The following is a 23022-nucleotide window of genomic DNA, read 5'->3' on the forward strand; positions in this document are numbered from 1 at the left end:
AAGTAAAGCATCGGAATCGAAAACTGGTCTCACAGGTAAGGTTCAAAACATAGAAAGTAAGAAGAGTCACTCTACTTGTACTAAAGTCGGCATTGTGCATTTTGTATTTAATTAAGATGCAATTTTTGTGTTTCATCGTCAATTAGAAGGTCCAAGGGATACAGTAAACCTGAAGTGAAGCATCGGAATCTAAAACAAGTTTCACGCGAAAGGTTAAAAACGTGGCCAGTAACAACGGTCAATCTTCTTCTACTTAACACGGCATTGTCCATTTTGTATTTTATTCCGATGCATTTTATGTGTTTCATCGTCAATAAGAAGGTCCAAGGGATACAGTAAACCTGAAGTGAAGCATCGGAATCTAAAACTGGTCTCACAGGAAGGGTTCAAAACAAAGACAGTAAGAAAAGTCACTCTTTATGTACTTAATTCGGCATTGTGCCTTCTGTGCTTAAATCCGATGTAATTTCAGTGTTTCATCGTCAATATGAAGGTCCAAGGGAAACAGTTAACCTGAAGTGAGCATCGGAATCGAAAACTGGTTTCACAATAAAGGGGCAAAACATAGACAGTAAGAAGAGTCAGTCTACTTGTACTAAAGTCGGCATTGTGCATTTTGTATTTAATTAAGATGCAATTTTTGTGTTTCATCGACAATTAGAAGGTCCAAGGGGTACAGTAAACCTGAAGTGAAACATCGGAATCTAAAACTGGTCTCACATTAAAGGTTCAAAACAAAGACAGTAAGAAGAGACATTCCTCTTGTACGTAAGTCGGAATTGTGCCTTTTGTACTTAATTCCGATGCAATTTCTCTGTTTCATCGTGAATAAGAAGGTCCAAAGGATACAGTAAACCTGAAGTGAAGCGTCGGTTCTACAACTGGTCTCACAGGAAAGAATCGGAACATAGACAGTAAGTAGAGTCAGACTTCTTGTACTTAAGTCGGCATTGTGTATTTTGTATTTAATTCCGATGCAATATCTGTGTTTCATCGTCAATAAGAAGGTCTTAGGGATACAGTAAACTTGAAGTGAAGCATCGGTATCCACAACTGGTCTCACAGGAAATGTTCGGAACATACACAGTAAGAAGAGTCAGTCTTCTTGTACTTTGGTCGGCAATGTGCCTTTCGTATTTAATCCCGATACAATTTCTGTGTTTCATCGTCAATAAGAAGGTCCAAGGGATACAGTAAACCTGAAGTGAAGTATCGGAATCTAAAACTGGTCTCACTGGAAAGGTTCAAAGCATAGACAGTAAGAAGAGTCAGTCTTCTTGTACTTAAGTCGGAATTGTGCCTTTTCTATTTACTTCCGATGCAATTTCTGTGTTTCATGGCCAATAAGAAGGTCCTAGGGACACAGTAAACTTGAAGTGAAGCATCGGTATCCACAACTGGTCTCACAGGAAAGGTTCGGAACATAGACTGTAAGAAGAGTCAGTCTTCTTGTACTTAGGTCGGCAATGTGCCTTTTGTATTTAATTCCGATGCAATTTCTGTGCTACATGGTCAATAAGAAGGTCCAAGGGATACAGAAAACTTGAAGTGAAACATCGGTATCCACAACTGCTCTCACAGGAAAGGTTCGGAACATAGACAGTAAGAGGAGTCAGTCTTCTTGTACTTACGACGGCATTGTGCCATTCATATTTAATCCTGATGCAATTTCTGTGTTTCATCGTCAGGAAGAAGGTCTAAGGGATACAGAAAACCTGAAGTGAAGCATCGGAATCTAAACCTGGTCTCACACGAAAGGTTCAAAACATAGACAGTAAGAAGAGTCAGTCTTCTCGTACTTAAGTTGGCATTGTGCATTTGCATTTAATTACGATGCAATTTCTGTGTTTTTTCGTCAATAAGAAGGTCCAAGGGAGCCCGTAAACCTAAGGTGAAGCATCGGAATCTAAATCTGGTCTCACCGGAAAGGTTCAAATCATAGACAGTAAGAAGAGTCAGTCCTCTTGTACTTACGTCGGCATTGTGCCTTTCGTATTTAATTCCGACGCAATTTCTGTGTTTCATCGTCAATAAGAAGGTCCAAGGGATACAGTAAACCTGAGGTGAAGCATCAGAATCTAAAACTGGTCTCAAAGGATAGGTTCAAAGCATAGACAGTATGAAGAGTCAGTCTGATTGTACTTACATCGGCATTCTGCCCTTTTTATTTTATTCCGATGCAATTACTGTGTTTCATCGTCAATAAGAAGTTCCAGTAGATACAGTAAAACCTAAAGTGAAACATCGACATCTAAAACTGGTCTCACAGGAAAGGTTCAAATCATAGAATGTAAGAAGAGTCAGTCCTCTTGTACTTAAGTCGGCATTGTGCCTTCTGTATTTACTTCCGATGCAGTTTCTGTGTTTCATGGTCAATAAGAAGGTCCAAGGGATACAGTAAACCTGAAGTGAAGCATTGATATCTAAAACTGGTCTCACAGGAAAGCTTCAAAACATAGACAATAAAAAGAGTCAGTCTTCGGGTAGTTACGTTGGCATTATGCATTTTGTATTTAATTCCGATGCAATTTCTGTGTTTCATCGTCAATAAGAATGTCCAAGGAATACAGTAAACCTGAAGTGAAGCATCGGAATCTAAAACTGGTCTCATAGGAAAGGTTCAAAAGCTATACAGTAAGAAGAGTCAGTCTTCTCTTACATAAGTCAGCGATGTGCCATTTGTATAAATTCCGATGCAATTTCTGTGTTTCTTCGACAATTAGAAGGTCCAAGGGATACAGTAAACCTGAAGTGAAGCATCGAAATCTAAAACTAGTCTCACAGGAAAGGCACAAATCATTGACAGTAAGAAGAGGCAGTCTTCTTGTACTTAAGTCGGCATTGTGCCTTTTGTATTTAATTCCGATGCAATTTCTGTGTTTCATCGACAATTATCAGGCCCAAGGGATACAGTAAACCTGAAGTGAAGCATCGTAATATAAAACGGGTCTCACAGGTAAGGTTCAAAACATAGACAGTAAGAAGAGTCAGCCTTCTTTTTCCTAAGTCAGCGTTGGGTGTTTTGTATTTAATTCCGATACAATTTCTGTGTTTAATCGGCAATAAGAAGGTCCAAAGGATACTGAAAACCTAAAGTGAAGCATCGGAATTTAGAACTGGCCTCACAGGAATGTTTCAAAACAAAGACAGTAAGAAGAGTCAGTCTTCGTGTACTTAAGTTGGCATTGTGCCTATTGTATTTAATTCCGATGCAATTTCTGTGTTTCATCGTCAATAAGAAGGTCCTAGGGATACAGTAAACCTGAAGTGAAGCATCGGTATCTAAAACTGGTCTCACAGGAATGGTTCAGAACATAGAAAGTAGGAAGAGTCAGTCTTCTCGTACTTAAGTTAGCATTGTGCATTTTTAATACATTCCGATGCAATCTCTGTGTTTCATCGTCAATAAGAAGGTCCAAGGGATACAGTACCCAGAAGCGAAGCATCGGAATCTAAAACTAGTCTCTCAGGAAAGGTGCAAATTATGGACAGTAATAAGAGTCTGTCTTCTTGTACTTATGTTTGCATTGTGCCTTCTGCATTAAATTCCAATGCACTTTCTGTGTTTCATCGTCAATAAAAAGGTTCAAGGTATTCAGAAAACCTGAAGTAAAGCATCGGAATCTAAAACTGCTCTGACAGGAAAGGTTCAAAATTTAGACAGTAAGAAGAAACATTCCTCTTGTACTTAAGTGGGCATTGTGCCTTTTGTATATAATTCCGATGTTTTTTCTGTGTTTCATCGTCAATAAGAACGTCCAAGGGATACAGTAATACTGAAGTGAAGCATCGGAATGTAAAACTGGTCTCACAAGAAAGGCTCAAAAGCATAGACAGTACGCAGAGTCAGTCTTCTTGTACTTAAGTCGACATTGGGCCTTTTGTATATAATTCCGATGCAATTTCTGTGTTTCATCGTCAATAAGAAGGTCCAAGGGTTACAGTAAACCTGAAGTTAAGCATCGGAATCTAAAACTGGTCTCACAGGAAAGGTTCAAAACATAGACAGTAAGAAGAGTCAGTCTTCTTCTACTTAAGTCGGCATTGTGCCTTTTGTATTTAATTCCGATGCAATTTCTGTGTTTCATCGTCAATAAGAAGGTCCTAGGGATACAGTAAACCTGAAGTGAAGCATCGGTATCTAAAACTGGTCTCACAGGAATGGTTCAGAACATAGAAAGTAGGAAGAGTCAGTCTTCTCGTACTTAAGTTAGCATTGTGCATTTTTAATACATTCCGATGCAATCTCTGTGTTTCATCGTCAATAAGAAGGTCCAAGGGATACAGTACCCAGAAGCGAAGCATCGGAATCTAAAACTAGTCTCTCAGGAAAGGTGCAAATTATGGACAGTAATAAGAGTCTGTCTTCTTGTACTTATGTTTGCATTGTGCCTTCTGCATTAAATTCCAATGCACTTTCTGTGTTTCATCGTCAATAAAAAGGTTCAAGGTATTCAGAAAACCTGAAGTAAAGCATCGGAATCTAAAACTGCTCTGACAGGAAAGGTTCAAAACTTAGACAGTAAGAAGAGACATTCCTCTTGTACTTAAGTCGGCATTGTGCCTTTTGTATATAATTCCGATGTTTTTTCTGTGTTTCATCGTCAATAAGAACGTCCAAGGGATACAGTAATACTGAAGTGAAGCATCGGAATGTAAAACTGGTCTCACAAGAAAGGCTCAAAAGCATAGACAGTACGCAGAGTCAGTCTTCTTGTACTTAAGTCGACATTGGGCCTTTTGTATATAATTCCGATGCAATTTCTGTGTTTCATCGTCAATAAGAAGGTCCAAGGGATACAGTAAACCTGAAGTTAAGCACCGGAATCTAAAACTGGTCTCACAGGAAAGGTTCAAAACATAGACAGTAAGAAGAGTCAGTCTTCTTCTACTTAAGTCGGCATTGTGCCTTTTGTATTTAATTCCGATGCAATTTCTGTGTTTCATCGTCAATAAGAAGGTCCAAGGGATACAGTAAACCTGAAGTGAAGCATCGGAATCTAAAACTGGTCTCACAGGAATGGTTCAAAACATAGACAGTAAGAAGAGTCAGTATTTTTGTTCTTAAGTCGGCATTGTCCCTTTTGTGTTTAATTCCGATGCAATTTCTGTGCTTCATCGTCACAAAGAAGGTCCAAGGGATACAGTAACCCTGAAGTGAAGCATCGGAATCTGAATCTGCTCTCACAGGTAAGGCTCAAATCATTGACAGTAAGAAGAGTCAGTCTTCCTGTACTTAAGTCGGCAGTGTGCCTTTTGTATTTAAATCCGATGCAGTTTCTATATTTTATCGTCAATAAGAAGCTCCAAGGCATAAATAAACCTGAAGTGAAGCATCGCAATCTAAAACTGGTCTCACAGGGAAGGTTCAAAACGAAGATAGTAAGAAGAGCCAGTCTCTTTGTACTTATGTCGGCATTGTGCCTTTTGTATTTCATTCCGATTCAATTTCTGAGTTTCATCGTCTAAATGATGGTCCAAGGGATACAGAAAACCTGAAGTGAAGCATCAGAATCTGAAGCTGGTCTCGCAGGAAAGGCTCAAATCATTGACAGTTAGAAGAGTCAGACTTCCTGTACTTAAGTCTGCATTGTGCCTTTTGTATTTCATTCCGATGCAATTTCTGTGTTTCATCGTTAAAAAGATGGTCCAAGGCATAAAGTAAACCTGAAGTGAAGCATCGGAATCTAAAACTGGTCTCACAGGAATGGTTCAAACCATAGACAGTCGGAGGCGACATTCCTCTTGTACTTAAGTGCAATTTCTGTGTTTCATACTCAATGTGAAGGTCCATGGGACCAGTAGACCTGAAGTGAAGCATCAGAATCTAAAACTGGTCTCACAGGAAAGCCTCAAAACATAGACGGTAAGAAGAGTCAGTCGTCTTGTACTTAAGTCTGCATTGTGCCATTTGTATTTAATTCGAATGCGGTTTCTGAGTTTCAGTCAATGTGAAGGGCCACGGGATACAGTAAACAAGAACTGGAGCATCGGAATCTAAATCTGGTCTCACAGGAAAGGCTTAAAATATTGATAGTAAGAAAAGTAAGTCTTCTTGTACTTATGTCGGCATTGGGCCATCTGTATTTATTTCCGAAGCAATTTCTGTGTCTCATTGTCAATATGAAGGTCCAAGCGATACAGTAAATCGGAAGAGTAGCATCGGAATCTAAAACTGGTCTCACAGGAAAGGCTCAAATCATAGACATTAAGAAGAGTCAGTCTTCTTGTAAATATGTCGGCATTGTGCCTTTTGTATTTGATTCCAATGTTAATTCTGTTTTTCAGCGTCAATGTGAAGGTACAAGGGATACAGTAAATCTGAAGTGAAGCATCGGAATCTAAAACTGGTCTCACAGGAAAGGCTCAAAACATAGACGGTAAGAAGAGTCAGTCGTCTTGTACTTAAGTCACCATTGTGCGTTTTATATTTAATTCCGTTGCAATTTCTGTGTTTACATGTCAATATGAAGGTCCAAGGGAACAATTAAACCTGAAGTGAATCATCGGTATCTAAAACTGGTCTCACAGGAAAGGCTCAAAACATAGACAGTAAGAAGAGTCAGTCTTCTTGTACTTAAGTGGGCATTGTGCCTTTTCTATTTATTTCCGATGCAATTTCTGTGCTTCATCGTCAATGAGAATGGTCCAAGTGATACAGTAAACCTGAAGTGAATCATCGGAATCTAAAACTGACTTCACCAGGAAGGCTCAAACATAGACACTAAGAAGAGCCAGTCTTCTTGTACTTAAGTTGCCATTGTGCCTTTTGTATTTAATTCCGATTCAATTTCCGTGCTTGAACGTCAATGTGAAGGTCCAAGGGATAAAGTAAACCTGAAGTGAGGCATCAGTATTTAGAACTCATCTCACAGGAAAGGTTCAAAGGATAGTAAGAAGGGTCAGTCTTCTTGTACTGAAGTAGGCATTGTGCCTTTTGGTTTTAATTCAGATGCTATTTCTGTGTTTTATCGTCAATATAACGGTCCAAGGGATACAGTAAACTTGAAGTGAATCACCGGAATCAAAAACTGGTCTCACCGGAAGAGCTAGAAAAATAGACAGTAAGATGAATCAGTCTTCTTCTACTTAAGTCGGCGTTGTGCCTTTTGTATTTAATTCCGATGCAATTTCTGTGTTTCTTCGTCAATATGAAGGTCCAAGCGATACAGTTAACCTAAAGTGGTGCATCGGAATCTACAACTGGTCCCACAGGGAAGGCTCAAAACATAGACGGTAGGAAGAGTCAGTCTTCTTGTACTTAAGTCGGCATTGTGCCTTTTGTATTTAATTCCGATGCAATGTTAATGTTTCATCGTCAATGTGAAGGTATTAGCGATACAGTTAACCTGATGTGGTGGATCGAAATCTACAGTTGGTCTCACAGGAAAGGCTCAAAACATAGACAGTAAGAATTGTCTGTCTTCTTGAACTTATGTCGGCATTGTGCCTTTTGTATTTAATACCGATGCAATTTTCATGTTTCATCGTCAATCTGATGGTCCAAGCGATTCAGTTAACTTGAAGTGGTGCATCGGAATCTAATCCTGGTCTCACAGGATGGGCTCAAAACATAGACATTAAGAAGAGTCGGTCTTCTTGTACATATGTCGTCATTGTGCCTTTTATATTTAATCCCAATGCAATTTCTGTGTTTCATCGTCAATGTGAAGGACTAACGGATACAGTAAACCTGAAGTGAACCATCGGAATCTAAAACTGGTCTCACAGGAAAGGCTCAATACATAGACAGTAAGAAGAGTCAGTCTTCTTGTACTTATGTCGGCATTGTGCCTTTTGTATCGAATTCCACTGCAATTTCTGTGTTTCATCGCCAATATGAAGGTCCAAGGGAACCAGTACATCTGAACTGAAGCATCGAAATCTAAAACTGGTGTCACTGGAACGGCTCTAATCATGGACAGTAAGAAGAGTCAGTCTTCTTCTGCTTAAATCGCCATTGTGCGTTTTGTATTTAATACAGATGCAATTTCCTTGTTACATCGTCAATGTGAAGCTCCAAGGGATACAGTAAACCTGAAGTGAAGCATCGGAATCTAAAACTGGTCACACAGGTAAAGCTCAAAACATAGACACTAAGAAGAGTGAGTCTCCTTGTACTTAAGTCGCCATTGTGCCTTTTGTATTTAATTCCGAAGCAGTTTCTGTGTTTCATCGTCAATGTGGAGGACCTAGGGATACAGTAAACCTGAGGTTAAGCATCCCAATCTAAATCTTGTGTCACAGAAAAAGCTCAAAATATAGACAGTAAGGTAAGTTAGTCTTCTTGTACTTAAGTCGCCATTGAGCCTCTTGTATATAATTCCGATGCAATTTCTGGGTTTCATCGTCAATGTGAAGGTCCAAGGCATACAGTAAACCTGAAGTGAAGCATCGGAAACTAAATCTGGTCTCACAGGAAAGGCTCAAAACATAGACAGTTAGAAGAGTCAGTCTTCTTGTTCTTAAGTCGGCATTGTGCCTTTTGTATTTAATTCCGATGCAATTTCTGTATATCATCATCAATGTGAAGGTCCAAGGGATACAGGAAACCTGAAGTGAAGCATGGAAACTAAATCTGGTCTCACAGGAAAGGCTCAAAACTTAGACACTAAGAGGAGCCAGTCTTCTTGTACTTACGTTGCCATAGTGCCTTTTGTATTTGTTTCTGATTTAATTTCCGTGTTTCATCGTCAATGTGAAGGTCCAAGGGATACAGTAAACCTGAAGTGAAGCAACGGAAACTAAAACAAGTCTCACCGGAAAAGCTAGAAAAATAAACAGTTAGAAGAATCAGTCATCTTCTACTTAAGTCGGCATTGTGCCCTTTGTATTTAATTCCGATGCAATTTCTGTGTTTCTTCGTCAATATGAAAGTCCAAGCAATACATTTAACCTGAAGTGGTGCATCGGAATCTACAACTGGTCTCACAGGAATGGCTCAAAACGTAGACAGTAAGAAGAGTCCGTCTTCTTGTACTTATGTCGGCATTGTGCCTTTTGTATTTAATTCCAATGCAATGTCTGTGTTTCATCGTCAATGTGAAGGACCAAGGGATACAATAAACCTGCAGTGAAGCATCGGTATCTAGAACTCATCTCACAGGCAAGGTTCAAAGGATAGTAAGAAGAGTCAGTCTTCTTGTACTGAAGTCGGCATTGTGCCTTTTGTTTTTAATTCAGATGCAATTTCTGTGTTTAATCGTCAATATAATGGTCCAAGGGATACTGTAAACTTGAAGTGAAGCATCGGAATCCCAAACTAGTCTCTCAGGAACGGCTCAAATCATAGACAGTAAGAAGAGTCATTCTTCTCGTACTTAAGTCGGCGTTGTGCCTTTTGTATTTAGTACCGATGCAATTTTCATGTTTCATCGTCAATGTGAAGGTCCAAGGAATACAGTAAACCTGAAGTAAAGCATCGGAATCTTTAACTGGTCTCACAGGAAAGGCTCAAAACATAGACGGTAAGAAGAGTCAGTCTCCTTGTACTTAAGTCGGCATTGTGCCTTTGGTATTTAAATCCGAGCAATTTCTCTGTTTACACGTCAATATGGAGGTCCAAGCGATTCAGTCAACCTGAAGTGGAGCATCAGACTCTAAAACTGGTCTCACAGGAAAGGCTCAAAGCACAGACATTAAGAAGAGTCAGTCTTCTAGTACTTAAGTCGGCATTCTGCCTTTTGTGTTTAATTCCTTTGCAATTTCTGTGTTTCATCGTCAATATGAAGGTCCAAGGGATACAGTACACCAGAAATGAAGCATCGAAATTTAAAACTGGTATCACAGGAAAATCTCAAATCATGGACAGTAAGAAGAGTCAGTCTTCTTCTACTTATGTCGGCATTGTGCCTTTTGTATTTCATTCAGATGCAATTTCCTTGTTACATCGTCAATGCGAAGCTCCAAGGGATACAGTAATTCTGAAGTGACGCATCGGTATCTAAAACTGGTCACACAGGAAAGGCTCAAAACATGGACACTAAGAAGAGTGAGTCTTCTTGTACTTAAGTCGGCATTGTGCCTTTTGTATTTAATTCCGATGCAATTTTTGTGTTTCATCGTCAATGTGAAGGTCCAAGGGATACAGTAAACCTGAAGTGAAGCATCGGAATCAAAAACTGGTCTCACAGGAAAGGCTGAAAACATAGACGGTGAGAAGAGTTAGTCTTCTTGTACCTAAGTCGGCATTGTGCCTTTGTATTTAATTCCGATGCAATTTCTCTGTTTCATCGACAATAAGAAGGTCTAAGGGATACAGTAAACCTGAAGTGAAGCATCGGAATCTAAAACTGGTCTCACAGGAAAGGCGCATGGACAGTAAGAAGATTCAGTCTTCTTGTAATTAAGTCGGCATTGTGAATTTTGTATTTATTTCCGATGCAATTTCTGTGTTTCGTCATCAATTTGAAGGTCCAAGGGTTACAGTAAACCTAAATTGAAGCATTGGAATCTAAAACTGGTCTCACAGGAAAGCCTCAAAACATAGACCGTAAGAAGAATCAGTCTTCTTGTACTTAAGTCGGCATTGTGCCTTTATTATTTAATTCCGATGCAATTTCCGTGTTTTATCGTTAATGTGAAGGTCCAAGTGATACAGTAAACCTGAAGTGAAATACCGGAATCTAAATTTGGTCTCACAGGAAAGTCTCAAAGCATAGACATTAAGAAGTGTCAGTCTTGTTGCACTTAAGTCGGCATTGTGCCTTTCGTAATTAATTCCGATGCAATTTCCGTGTTTTATCGTCAATGTGAAGGTCCAAGGGATACAGTAAACCTGAAGTGAAAAATCGGAATCTGAATTTGGTCTCACAGGAAAGGCTCAAAACATAGACTGTAAGAAGAGTCAGTCTTCTTGTACATATGTGGGCATTGTGCCTTTTGTATTTAATTCCGATGCAATTTCTGTGTTTCATCGTCAATGTGAAGGTCCAACAGATACAGTAAACCTAAATTGAAGCATCGGAATCTAAAACTGGTCTCACAGGAAAGCCTCAAAACATAGACCATAAGAAGAGTCAGTCTTCTTGTACTTAAGTCGGCATTGTGCCTTTATTATTTAATTCCGATGCAATTTCCGTGTTTCATCGTCAATGTGAAGGTCCATGTAATACCGTAAAGCTGAAACGCAGCATGGGAGTCTAAATCTGGTCTCACAGGAAAGGCTCAAAACGTTGACAGTAAAAAGAGTCAGTCATCTTGTACTTAAGTCGGCATTGTGCCTTTTGTATTTATTTCCGTTGCGATTTCTGTGTTTACAAGTCAATATGAAGGTCGAAGGGAACAATTAAACCTGAAGTGAAGCTTCGGAATCTAAAACTGGTCTCACAGGAAAGGCTCAAAACGTAGACAGTAAGAAGAGTCAGTCTTCTTGTACTTATGTCGGCATTGTGCCTTTTGTATTTATTTCCGATGCAATTTCTGTGTTTCATCATCAAAGTCAAAGTCCAAGGGTTACAGTGAACCTTCAGTGGTGCATCGGAATCTACTAGTGGACTCCCAGGAAAGGTTCAATGCGCAGACTGTTTGAAGCGTTCCTTCCCCTGCACAGAAGTCGTCATTGTGCCTTTTGTATTCAATTTCTGTGTTTCATCGTAATGTGAAAGTCCAAGGGTTACAGTAAACCTGCAGTGGTGCATCGGATTCTGCAGCTGGACTCCCACGAATGGTTCAAAACGCAGACTGTTTCAAGCTTTACTCCTCGTAGACAGAAGTCGACATTGTGGGTTTTGTATTCAACCCCGATGCAATTTCTCTGCTTCATCGTCAATGAGAAGATCCAAGGGTTAAAGTAAACCATCAGAGTTGAAACGTAATGTACTACTGGCCTCCCTTTAAAGCTTCAAAGCACAGACTGTTTGATTCGTTACTACCCCTTTATAGAAGTCAACATAGTGCCCTTTGAATTCACTCCCGATGCAATCTTAGCGTTTCACCGTCAACGAGAACGACCAAGGGTTACAGTAAACCTGCCATGGTGCATCGCAATCTGATACTGGTTTCCCACGTAATGTTAGAACGCAGAACGTTTGAAGCGTTACTCTCCCTTGACATAAGTCGGCATTGTGCCTTTTGAAGTCAATCCCGTAGCAATTGCTGTGTTTCATCGTCAAACTGAAGGAAGGGTACAGTAAATATGCAGTTGTGCATCGGAATCTTCCAGGAAATGTTGAAAGCACAGACTCTTAGAAGCGTTATTCCTCTGCACAGCAGTTGGCATTGATCCTTTTGTAACGAATCCCGATACAATTTCTGCTGCTAATCTTCAATGTGAAGGTCCAAGGGTTACTGTAAAACTGAAGTGGTGCATCGCTCACAGGACAGGTTCAAAGCACAGACTGTTTGAGGCGTTACTCCCCTGGACAGAAGTTGGCACTGTGCTTTTGTATTGAATCCCGATGCTATTTCTGTGCATCATCCACAATGTCAACATCAAAGGGTTACAGTAAACCCGCAGTGGTGCATCGGAATCTACTGCTGGACTCCCGGGAAAGGTTCAAATCGCAGACTGTTTGAAGCGTTACTCCCCCTGGACGGAAGTGGGCATTGTGCCTTTTGAATTCAATCCCGAAGTAATTTCTGTCTTTCATCATCAATCTGAATGTCCAAAGGTACAGTAAACCTGCAGTGGTGCATCGGAATCTTCCAGGAAAGATTCAAAGCACAGAGTCTTTAAAGAGTTATTGCTCTGGACAGAATTCGGCGTGGCTCCTTTTGTAACGAATCCTGACGCAATTTCTGCGCTTCATCGTCAATGTAAAGGTCCATGAGTTACAGTAAACTTGCTCTGCTGCATCGGAATCTTCTACTGACTCCAAGAAATGGTCCAAAGCACAGACTGCTTAAAGTGTTATTCCAATTGGCAGAAGTCGGCATTGTGCCTTTTGTATTCATTTCTGATGCTATTTCTGTGTTTCACGTCGAGGTTAAGATCCAAGGGTTACGCAAAAACGTTCCGTGGTGCATCGGAATCTAATACTGGACTCCCAGGAAACGTTCAAAGCTTAGTGTCTTGAAGCGTTACTCCCGCTGGATTGAAGTCGGCATTTTGCCTTTTGTATTCAGTCCCTTAGAAATATCATCTTTAATGTGAAGGTCGAAGGGTTACGGTAAACCGGCCATGGTGCATCATAATCTTCTACTAGACTCCCAGGAAAGGTTCCAATACAGGCTGTTTGAAGCGCTATTCCCCCCCCCCTCCCCCTCGAGTTAAGTCGGCATAGTGCCTTTCGTATTCGATCCAAATGAAATTTCTGTGTTTCATCGTCAATGTGAAGATCCAAGGGTTACAGTGAACCTGACGTGGTGCATCAGAATCTACTACTGGTCTCCCAGGAAAGGTTCAAAGGGCATTGTTCCTCTTATATTCAGTCCTGATGCAATTTCTGCGTTTCATCGCCGATATGAAGGTCCAAGTGTTACAGTAAACCTGCAGTGGTGCATCGGAATCTACTACTGGGGTCCCAGGAAATGTTCAAGGCACAGGATCTTTAATGCGTTATATCCCTTGGCAGAAGTCTGCATTGTGCCTCGTGTATTCAATTACGATGCAATTTGTGCGTTTGATCATCATTGTGAACGTCCAAGGGTTAAAGTAAAGTAGCAGTGGTGCATCGGAATATACTACTCGACTCCTAGGAAAGTTTCGAAGCGATACGCTCCCTTGACAAAAGTCAGCATTGAAACTTTTGTATTCAATCCCGATGTAATTTCTGTGTTTCATCGTCAATGTGAAGGTCCAAGGGTCACATTAAACCTGTCGTGGTGCATCGGAATCTACAATTGGACTCCCAGGAAAGGTTCAAAGAACAGACTGCTTGCAGCGTTACCCCCCCCCCCTAAATAAGTAGTCTGCATTTTACCATTTGTATTATACCCAATGAAATTTCTTTGTCACATCGTCAATGTGAAGGTCAAAGTGTTATAGTAAACCTGCCGTTGGGCATCGAAATCTAATACTGGTCTCCCAGGAAAGTTTCAAAGCACACACTGTTTGAAGCGTTACTCCCCCTGGTCAGAAATAAGCTTCGTAACTTTTGTATCCGTTCCCAATGCAATTTCTGTGTTACATCGTCAATGTGAAGGACCAAGGGTTACAGTCAACCTGCATCGGAATTAGATACTGGTTTCCCAGGAAAGATTAAAATCACAGACTGCTTGATGTGTTACTCCCCATTGAGAGAAGTCGACATTGTGCCTTTTGTGTTCAATTCCGATGCAATTTCTGTATTTCTCGTAAAGGTTAAGGTCAAAGGGATATGGAAAATTTGCCGTGCTGCATCTGAATCTACTACTGGGCTCCAGGAAAGGTCCAAAGCATAGTGTCTATGAAGCGTTACTCCACATGGACAAAAGACGGAACCGTGCCTCCTGTATTCAATCCCAAAGCAATTTCTGTGTTTAGGCGTCAATGTGAAGGTAGAAGAGTTGCAGTAAACCTACAGTGGAGCATTGGAATCTACTACTGGACTCCCACGAAAGGTTCAATACACAGACTGTTTGTGACGCATTCCCCCTGCACAGAAGTTCTCATTCTAAATTTGGAATTCAGTTCCGACGCTATTTCTGTGTTTCATTGTAAGGGTTAAGTACCAATAGTTACAAAAAAGACCTGTCGAGGAGCATCGGAATCTAAAACTGGTCTCCCTGGAATGGTTGAATGCACAGACTGTATGAAGCGTTACTCCCCCTGGTTAGAAGACGGCATTATGCACTTTGTATTCAATCCCGATGCAATTTCTGTGTTTCATCGTCGATGTTAAGGTCCAATGGTTACAAAAAAAAACTGCCGAGAAATATTGGAATCTAAAACTGGACTCCCTGGAATGGTTGATTGCACAGACTGTATGAAGCGTTACCCCCCGCGGTTAGAAGACGGCATTGTGGACTTTGTATACAATCCAGAAGCAATTTCTGTGTTTCGGCGTCAATGTTAAGGTTCAAGGGCTACAGTTAATCTGCAGTGGTTCTTCGCAATCTACTACTGGACTCCCAGTAAAGGTTCCAACACAGACTATTGAGCAGTACTCCCCCTGGACAGAAGTCGGCATTGTGCGTTTTGTATTCAATCCCGATGCACCTTCTGTGTTTCATCATCAATGTGAAGGTCCAAGAGTTACAGTAACCCTGTCATGGTGCTTCAGAATCTACTACTGGACTCCCAGAAAATGCTCCAACATAGACCGTTTGAAGTGTTACTCTCCCTGAACAGAACTCGTCATTGTGCCTTTTGCATTCAATCCCGATGCAATTTCTGTGTTTCATCGTCAATGTTAATGACGAAGTGTTACCGTAAACACGCCGGGGTGCATCAGAATTTAATACTGATCTCCCAGGAATGTATCCATCACAGACTGTTTGAAGCGTTACTCCCCCTGGACATAAGCCGGCATTGTGCCCTTTGTATTCAATCCATATGCAATTTCTGTGTTTCATCGTCATAGTGCAGGTCCACGGGTTACAATAAAACTGCCGTGGTGCATCGGAATCTCCTAATGGACTCCCAGGGATGTTGAAAGCACACACTCGTTAACGCATTACTTCCCCTTGACATTAGTCGACATTATGTCTTTTGTATTCAAGCCTGACGCAATTTCTGTGTTTCTTAGTCAATCTGAAGGTCCAAGCTTTACAGTAAACCTGCCGAGGTGCATCGGAATCTACTACCAGAAACTGAGGAACGGTTCCAACACAGACTGTATGAAGCGTTACTCCCCCTGGTTGAAGACGGCATTGTGCACATTATATTCAATCCCGATGCAATTTCTGTGTTTCATCGTCAATGTTAAGGTTCAAGTGTTACAGTTAATCTGCAGTGGTGCTTCGAAATCTAATACTGGTCTCCCAGAAAAGTTTCCAACACAGACTGTTTGAAGCATTACTCCCCCTGGACGTAAGTCTTCATTGTGCCTTTTGTATTCAATCCCCATGCAATTTCTGTATTTATCGACAATGTGAAGGTCCAAGGGATACAGTAACCCTGACGTGATGAATCTGAATCTACTACTGGACACCCAGGAAAGATTCCAACACAGACTGTTTGAAGCGTTACTCCATCTGGTCTGAATTCGGCATTGTATCTTTTGTATTCAATCCCGATATAATTTCTGTGTTTCATCGTCAATGTGAAGGTCCAAGGGTTACAGATATCATGCAATAGTGCATCGGAATCTAGTACTGGATTCCCAGTTACTCCCACTGGATAGAAGTCGGCATTGTGCCTTTCGTATTCAATCATGATTCAATTTTTGTGTTTGATCGTCAATGTGAAGGTCCAAGGGGTACAGTAAACCTGGCTTGGTGTTTCGGAATCTTATACTGGTCTCCAAGGATAGTTTTCAACACAGGTGTTTTGAAGCGTTACTCCCCCTGGACAGAAGTCGACATTGTACCTTTTGTACTCAATCCTAATGCAATTTCTGTGTTTCAACGTCATTGTGAAGGTTCAAAGCTTCCAGTAAATTCCGTGGTGCTTGGGAATCTATTACTGATCTTCCAGGATAGGTTCCATTACAGACGGTATGAAACGTGACTCCCCTTGGTCAAAAGTCGGCATTGTCCCTTTTGTATTCAATCCCGATTCAATTTCGGTGTTTCATCGTCAATGTGAAGGACCATGAGTTACAGTAAAACACCCGTGGTGCATCGGTTTCTAACACTCGTCACCAAGGAATGTTTCCTACACAGACTGCTTGATGCGTTAGTTCCCTGGGCAGAAGTCAGCATTTCCCTTTTATATTCAATCCCGATGCAATTTCTGTTTTTGACCGTCAATGTGAAGGTCCAAGGTTTACAGTAAACCTGCCATGGTGAATCGGAATGTAATACTCGTCAACCAGGAAAGTTTCCAACACAGCCTGTTTGAAGCGTTACTCCACCTGGACTGAATTCGGCGTTGTGGCTATTGTATTCAATCCTGATGCAATATCTTTGAATCATCGTCAATGTGAAGGTCCAAGGGTTACAGTTGTCCTGCAATTGTGCATCGGAATCTAGTACTGATTCCCAGGAAAGGGTCAAACACAGACTGTTTGAAGTGTTACTCCCACTGGAGAGAAGTCAGCATTGTCCCTTTTGCATTCAATCCCGATGCAATTTCTGTGTCTCGTCGTCAATGTGAGGGTCCAAGGGTTAAAGTACACCTGCAGTGGTGCATCGGAATCTACAACTGGACTCCCAGGAAACGTTCCAACTGTAACAGAACGTAAGATCGTGTATGTCAGTAATTTTCGTGTATGTCAGTAATTTCTTTACGTGTAATGTTTTATGTAAATATAGCCTTTGACTGTGAGTTTAACAACTAAGAGACAGTTATCTTTGGACATGCGGAAAGGAGGTCGATCTTTGGGGGAGGTGGTTAAAGGGCTTTGGAGAAAAAGCGTGGGCTAGAGGAGGTGGGAATACAGATGTGGTGTAAAACAATGTCTTATTGCATATCATTGTAGAAGTGTTAAATGTGAATAAATGAATTAAATAGTGATTTGCAAAACTAATGTAACGTTTGCTCTCTAAAAATCAAAATACCACATCGCCCTACAAACCAGTTAGTCTCATCCAAACACAAAGAAAACCGCGGGAACATCGCAGTGGAATCACCTCTAGACTTCACGAAGACAACAACGCAGCCATCGATATAAGTACCAAACTGTTCGTACTTGTTAATGACCTCGGACTATAAATTTGAATCTCCTGTAGTGCCTGAAGTCACCATGTGGACAAAGGAGTAGGACAACTCAAAGACTGTGGAAATCTTAGGAAGAGGTCTGTTAAACTTGGGGGCTCGTCCGGGATATTACAGTTAAATGCGATGGGACTAATTGCGGTTCGTTTGCGGAACATTACAAACTTTATAATTCGTAAAACGTGAATAACATTGTACACGTTTCCTGGACCAGAAAAAGTAGTGTGAGAACCAACAAAGTGCTGGCTTATCGGAGAGGTGGACCTGTGATCGACGTAGTGGTGTGAAAAGATAAGTACAATTCTGCTTTGTTTTAAACTTTTCGTCAAAACTGTATCCAAACACGTGGTGTCATCATGACGCTATCAGAAGAAATTAAAAAGGAAGTTGGAGAAATGTTAGACTCGAACGTGTGTGGTGTAAGTGACGATCCAGATGACTCACAAACCGAAAGAAAACCGGATCAACAGGACTGGGTAAGTTTACTCTTTGCCAGAATGGGACAAATGCAGTCCGAATTAACAAGGGCAATGAACTCAAATAGTGAATTCCTAGAATCGAAAATAAATGCATCCAGTGAATCGCTGGAAGCAAAAATGAAAAGCAACGGGGATGTACTGAAAGAAGAGATCTCAAATTTAAAACTTCAATTAGGAGAAAGTTTGAAGGGCGTGAACTCCAAAATTGAAGCTATAGAGAATAAGTTTGTGACCTTAGAAAATAAGTTAGCCACAGTTAGCTCAAGTCAAGGGAAAGAGATTGAAAGGTTAACTGCAGCTCAAAGAACTGTGGAGGAGAAGGTAGACAAATTAAGTCTAGATACAGAATCAAAAGTTAACTCCTTAGATGCTGAATTAAATAAGATACAAGAGTCTGTAACATGTAATTTAAGTGTAATAGACAAGAGATTCACTGAAATGCAAGATAATTTTGTGTCTAGAAATTTATGTATGAATGGTGGAAGTGTGTGGAGTAATTCACCTGTAAAAAGTTTTCCTTGTGATAATTTACACCCTGTAGATTTTTTGCAACACTGCTCTGACAACCTTGTTACTGGCATGTCTGATAATCTAAAGATTAAATTTGTTAAAAAATTTCTTGAGGGAGAAGCTTTGTCTTGAGCAAACCAACATTTTGATGAGTGGAAAACGTTTGATGATTTTAAGAAGAGTTTCTTAAATAAGTTTTGGTCTGAGACTGAACAGGGTAGAATAAAAAGTGAATTTTTAAATGGGCCTATCTTCAGGGGCAGAAACCACTCAATGAAAGACTTTTGCAGGGATCAACTTAGGAAATTGGTGCATCTAGATAAACCCTTCGACGAAATGACGCAAATTGATGCCCTTAAAAGTAGGTTACCTGAAAGAATACAGTGGGAATTAGTGCATGGACCTGACGACTGTTTAGACCAGTTTCTAAAATATATAGACAAATTAGACAGGGCAATGGATAGAAATGTGCAATAGTTTAGTAACGGAAACCATTACAGTGGGAGGTGGAATTCTGATTACCGTGGAGAGAACCCTAGAAGGGACGATAGAGATTTTCGGAATGAACACCAATATGATAGAACAAGAGAGTACAATGCTAATTGGAGAGGGAGTAACTGGGAAAGCAATGGTGTAACTAGGAACAACAGATGGGAAGGTAACAACAGAATGAATATAAATTGGAGAAGTGACAATAGAGGTAGACATCCGGAAAACTCCGGACCGCCTCAATGAGGGTCCACAGCTTTGGGGCGAACAGATTTAAACATAATAGGACCACTAACTTTCACACAAAACCCAATACTGTAAATAACTGTACCATTAACAAATAGGTTAAAAACCAGAAATACCAAGTGAATTATATAAATTTTGATAAAAAATTTTGGGATGCTATGTGGCACAGTAGACCACCACAAAATAAACATAGGAGAGACCAAAGTTCTGACTCAATTCTGGATGAGGGGATGTTAAATGATTTTTACAGGTGGGCAAAAAGGGGAGAGGAAGCTAATAATGAAGAGAGTAACAAATGTTTTAGTTCAGAATTGGGGGGTGTTGTTCACACAAGAAGGTAATAGTGAATCAGCTGATGATAAACCTAAGCAACAGGAAAAAGAATCAACCATAGAAAGTGAAAAACAGAGAGAAATAGATGAAACTGGCAGTAAAGTATACCATAGTAGTGATGATGTCAGTATTTTTGATGTGAAAAGTATGGTAAGCAAACCAGTAAGTGAGTACAATGTTTTTATTGAAATAAATAATGAAGTGTGGGAACTTGATGATAGTTGTGGTGATGAAGCACAGGAATATGATAGGAATAATGAAGTGACAGCTGAAAATCAGTTGCTACATGTCTTTCCTGATGAGCTCATGGTTAATCAAAGTGGTGATAACAAAAGTGAAAATATTGTGAAAGAATTAGATTTGCGTGATATTATTGAAAGTAAAGGAAGCCAATTCTTAGAATTCCTGTGGAACCAGTATAATGAGAGTTGTAGCAGCAAAGTGTTTTGGTATCGTCTAAGTATAATTAGTGGAGTTTTATGCCCACGCTGGTGGGAGAGTAAAAGAAAGAGTCTGAGTGAAAGGTACATAAACAGTAGGGAGATATTTTGTGTGCAGCCAAAGTGTAAACTTGACACTAGTAACTTAGAATCTGAAAATCAGGTAAACCTGATGAAGACTGAAAGGGAGGAAGTAGATGGAAATTATAAAGAAATTGAAAAAGATTTATTATATGAAGTCCCTGAGGGGAAGGCAGATGAAAAGGAATTAGGCTGTCCATACATTAAAATAAGAGTAAATCAGTGGGAAGGGCACTGTCTTATTGATACAGGAAGCCCCATATGCGCAATTTCAGAAAAATTTAGAGATAAAATTAGAGATGGTAAGAACTTTGTAGAAATGCCGGTTGTAGGGGTAAAAATCAGAGGTGCCACTGGTAGGCAAAGTAAGGTAGTTAAGAGTCAAGTATTGTTAACGTTTCAAATTGAAAATGTGGAGTTTGAGCAGGGTTGCCTTGTGGTTCACACATGGCTCTGAGCACTATGGGACTCAACTGCTGAGGTTATTAGTCCCCTAGAACTTAGAACTAGTTAAACCTAACTAACCTAAGGACATCACAAACATCCATGCCCGAGGCAGGATTCGAACCTGCGACCGTAGCGGTCTTGCGGTTCCAGACTGCAGCGCCTTTAACCGCACGGCCACTTCAGCCGGCTTGCCTTGTGGTCCCAAGGTTAGAAGAAAATATCATTTTTGGCATGGATTGGGTCTTAAAAGTGGGTGTAAGCTTCTCTTGGGAAGATAAGACTGTTATAATTACTGAACCTGAGAAAAATAGTATTCTGAAAACAGAAATGTACATCCTTAACTGTAGTAATTCTTGCAACCATATCAAAGCTGTTGTAAGCAAGGTAGATAATCAAGCCATAAGTGATAACACAACCCTTGATCTTATAAATGAACAAAATTTCGAAGAATTAGTCGAAGTAAAATTGAAGGAAGCTGTAAATCTAAGTGAAAGTCAGAAAAATCAGTTAAGAGAAGTGTTATGGGAATTTCAGGATACATTCAGTGAGAGACCAGGGAAGGTAAAAGACTATCAGTGCAGACTTCAACTCAGAGATCATCATCCTTTCCTCCAAAAACCATATGGCATTCCATTCTCCAGGAAAAAAGATGTAGAAAGGGAAATCCAAAAAATGGAAACTTGGGGGATTATAGAAAGGAGTAGAAGTGCTTACAACAACCCATTAGTAGTTGTGTCTAAGAGAAATGGTGGGGTTAGACTTGTACTTGACTCTAGGCACCTTAATAAGTTTTTGATTAGAGAAAATGACCATCCTGACAATATGGATGAACTCCTGCACAAATTTGATAATGTAAAATTTATGAGTAGCCTAGACTTGACATCTGGTTTTCACCAAATACCACTTGAACTTGATTCTAGGAAGTATACTGCCTTTTTGTATGGTGGCAAAAGTTACCAATATTGTGTTGTCCCTTTTGGATTGAATGTATCTGTGGCTGAATTTATCAGAGCACTGGATTTTGTATTAGGTGATGAATTGTCTTCAAAATTAATAGTATATGTAGATGACGTTCTTGTAACTGGAAAAACCTGGGAAGATCATCTAAACCTTCTGAGACAAGTCTGTTCAAAATTGAGGGAAGGGAGAATGACCGTAAAATTGGAAAAATGTTGTTTTGGAGTTAATGAACTGAAATTTTTTGGGCATAATATTTCAGAAAAGGGAATCTTGCCTGATAAGGATAAACTTGAGGCCATTGTAAACTTCCCTATTCCCAAGAACAAAAAACAACTCAAGTCCTTTTTTGGTCTCACTGGATTCTATAGAAAATTTCTTAGTACCCAAGCTTTAAATGCAAACTGCTTATGTAACTTACTAAAAAAGAATACTGTTTGGGATTGGACACAAGAATGTCAGGATGCGTTCGTGGAAATAAAACAACAACTGTCCCAAAGTCAAATGTTGTATAGACCTGTTATGTCGTTACCATTCTGTATAATGACAGATAGTAGTGAGACAGGTTTAGGGGCACACTTGTTTCAAAACATAGAAGTAGAAGGAAAATTAGAACACCATTCTATTGCTTTTGCTAGCCGGGTGTTACAAAAGTATGAAAAATCATATACAGTCACAGAGAAGGAACTACTTGCCATCCACTGGGCATTTAATAAGTTTAAAAGTTATCTTTTAGGGCACAAGGTAATTGTTTTCTCTGACCATAAAGCTCTATCGTACATTCAGGAGTGCAGACTCTATCATGACTGTATAACAAGGTGGGTTTTATTCCTTCAACAGTTTGACTATGAGATCAAATTTATTCAGGGTAAACATAATGTCATTGCAGATGCCCTTTCCAGACTACCGGTAGGTGCAGATGTTGAAAATACTTATGGAAAAGAGGAGAAAGAGTTCAAACTTATGTACTTAAAGGGTGTAAAAGATGAAGCTGAAATACTCAAAATCTGTAATGATATTCGTAGAAACCAAAACCATGATGAAAATTGGAAGTTGGTTAAAAGTTATATAGGGAAAAAGGGAGGAGAAAAGGGATTTTGTTTAGGAGACCTAGACCTGACTTAGAGAATTGGAAGCTATGTTGGCCTGAGCAATGTATTGACACGTTAATCAGTTACATACACGAAAGCTTTGGACACTGCGGGGCAACAAAATGTATACAGAAGATACAGGAAAATGTATACTTTTATAATATCAGTAGGAGAGTGAAGAAAAAACTTGAAACCTGTGATCGTTGTCAGAGAGTAAAAATGAGCAACCAAACATCTAAAGGATTGATGCAAAAATTTTACCAAATAAA

The sequence above is a fragment of the Schistocerca americana genome, chromosome 1 (assembly GCF_021461395.2).
Source record: "Schistocerca americana isolate TAMUIC-IGC-003095 chromosome 1, iqSchAmer2.1, whole genome shotgun sequence".
In the NCBI taxonomy this organism is placed as follows: domain Eukaryota; kingdom Metazoa; phylum Arthropoda; class Insecta; order Orthoptera; family Acrididae; genus Schistocerca; species Schistocerca americana.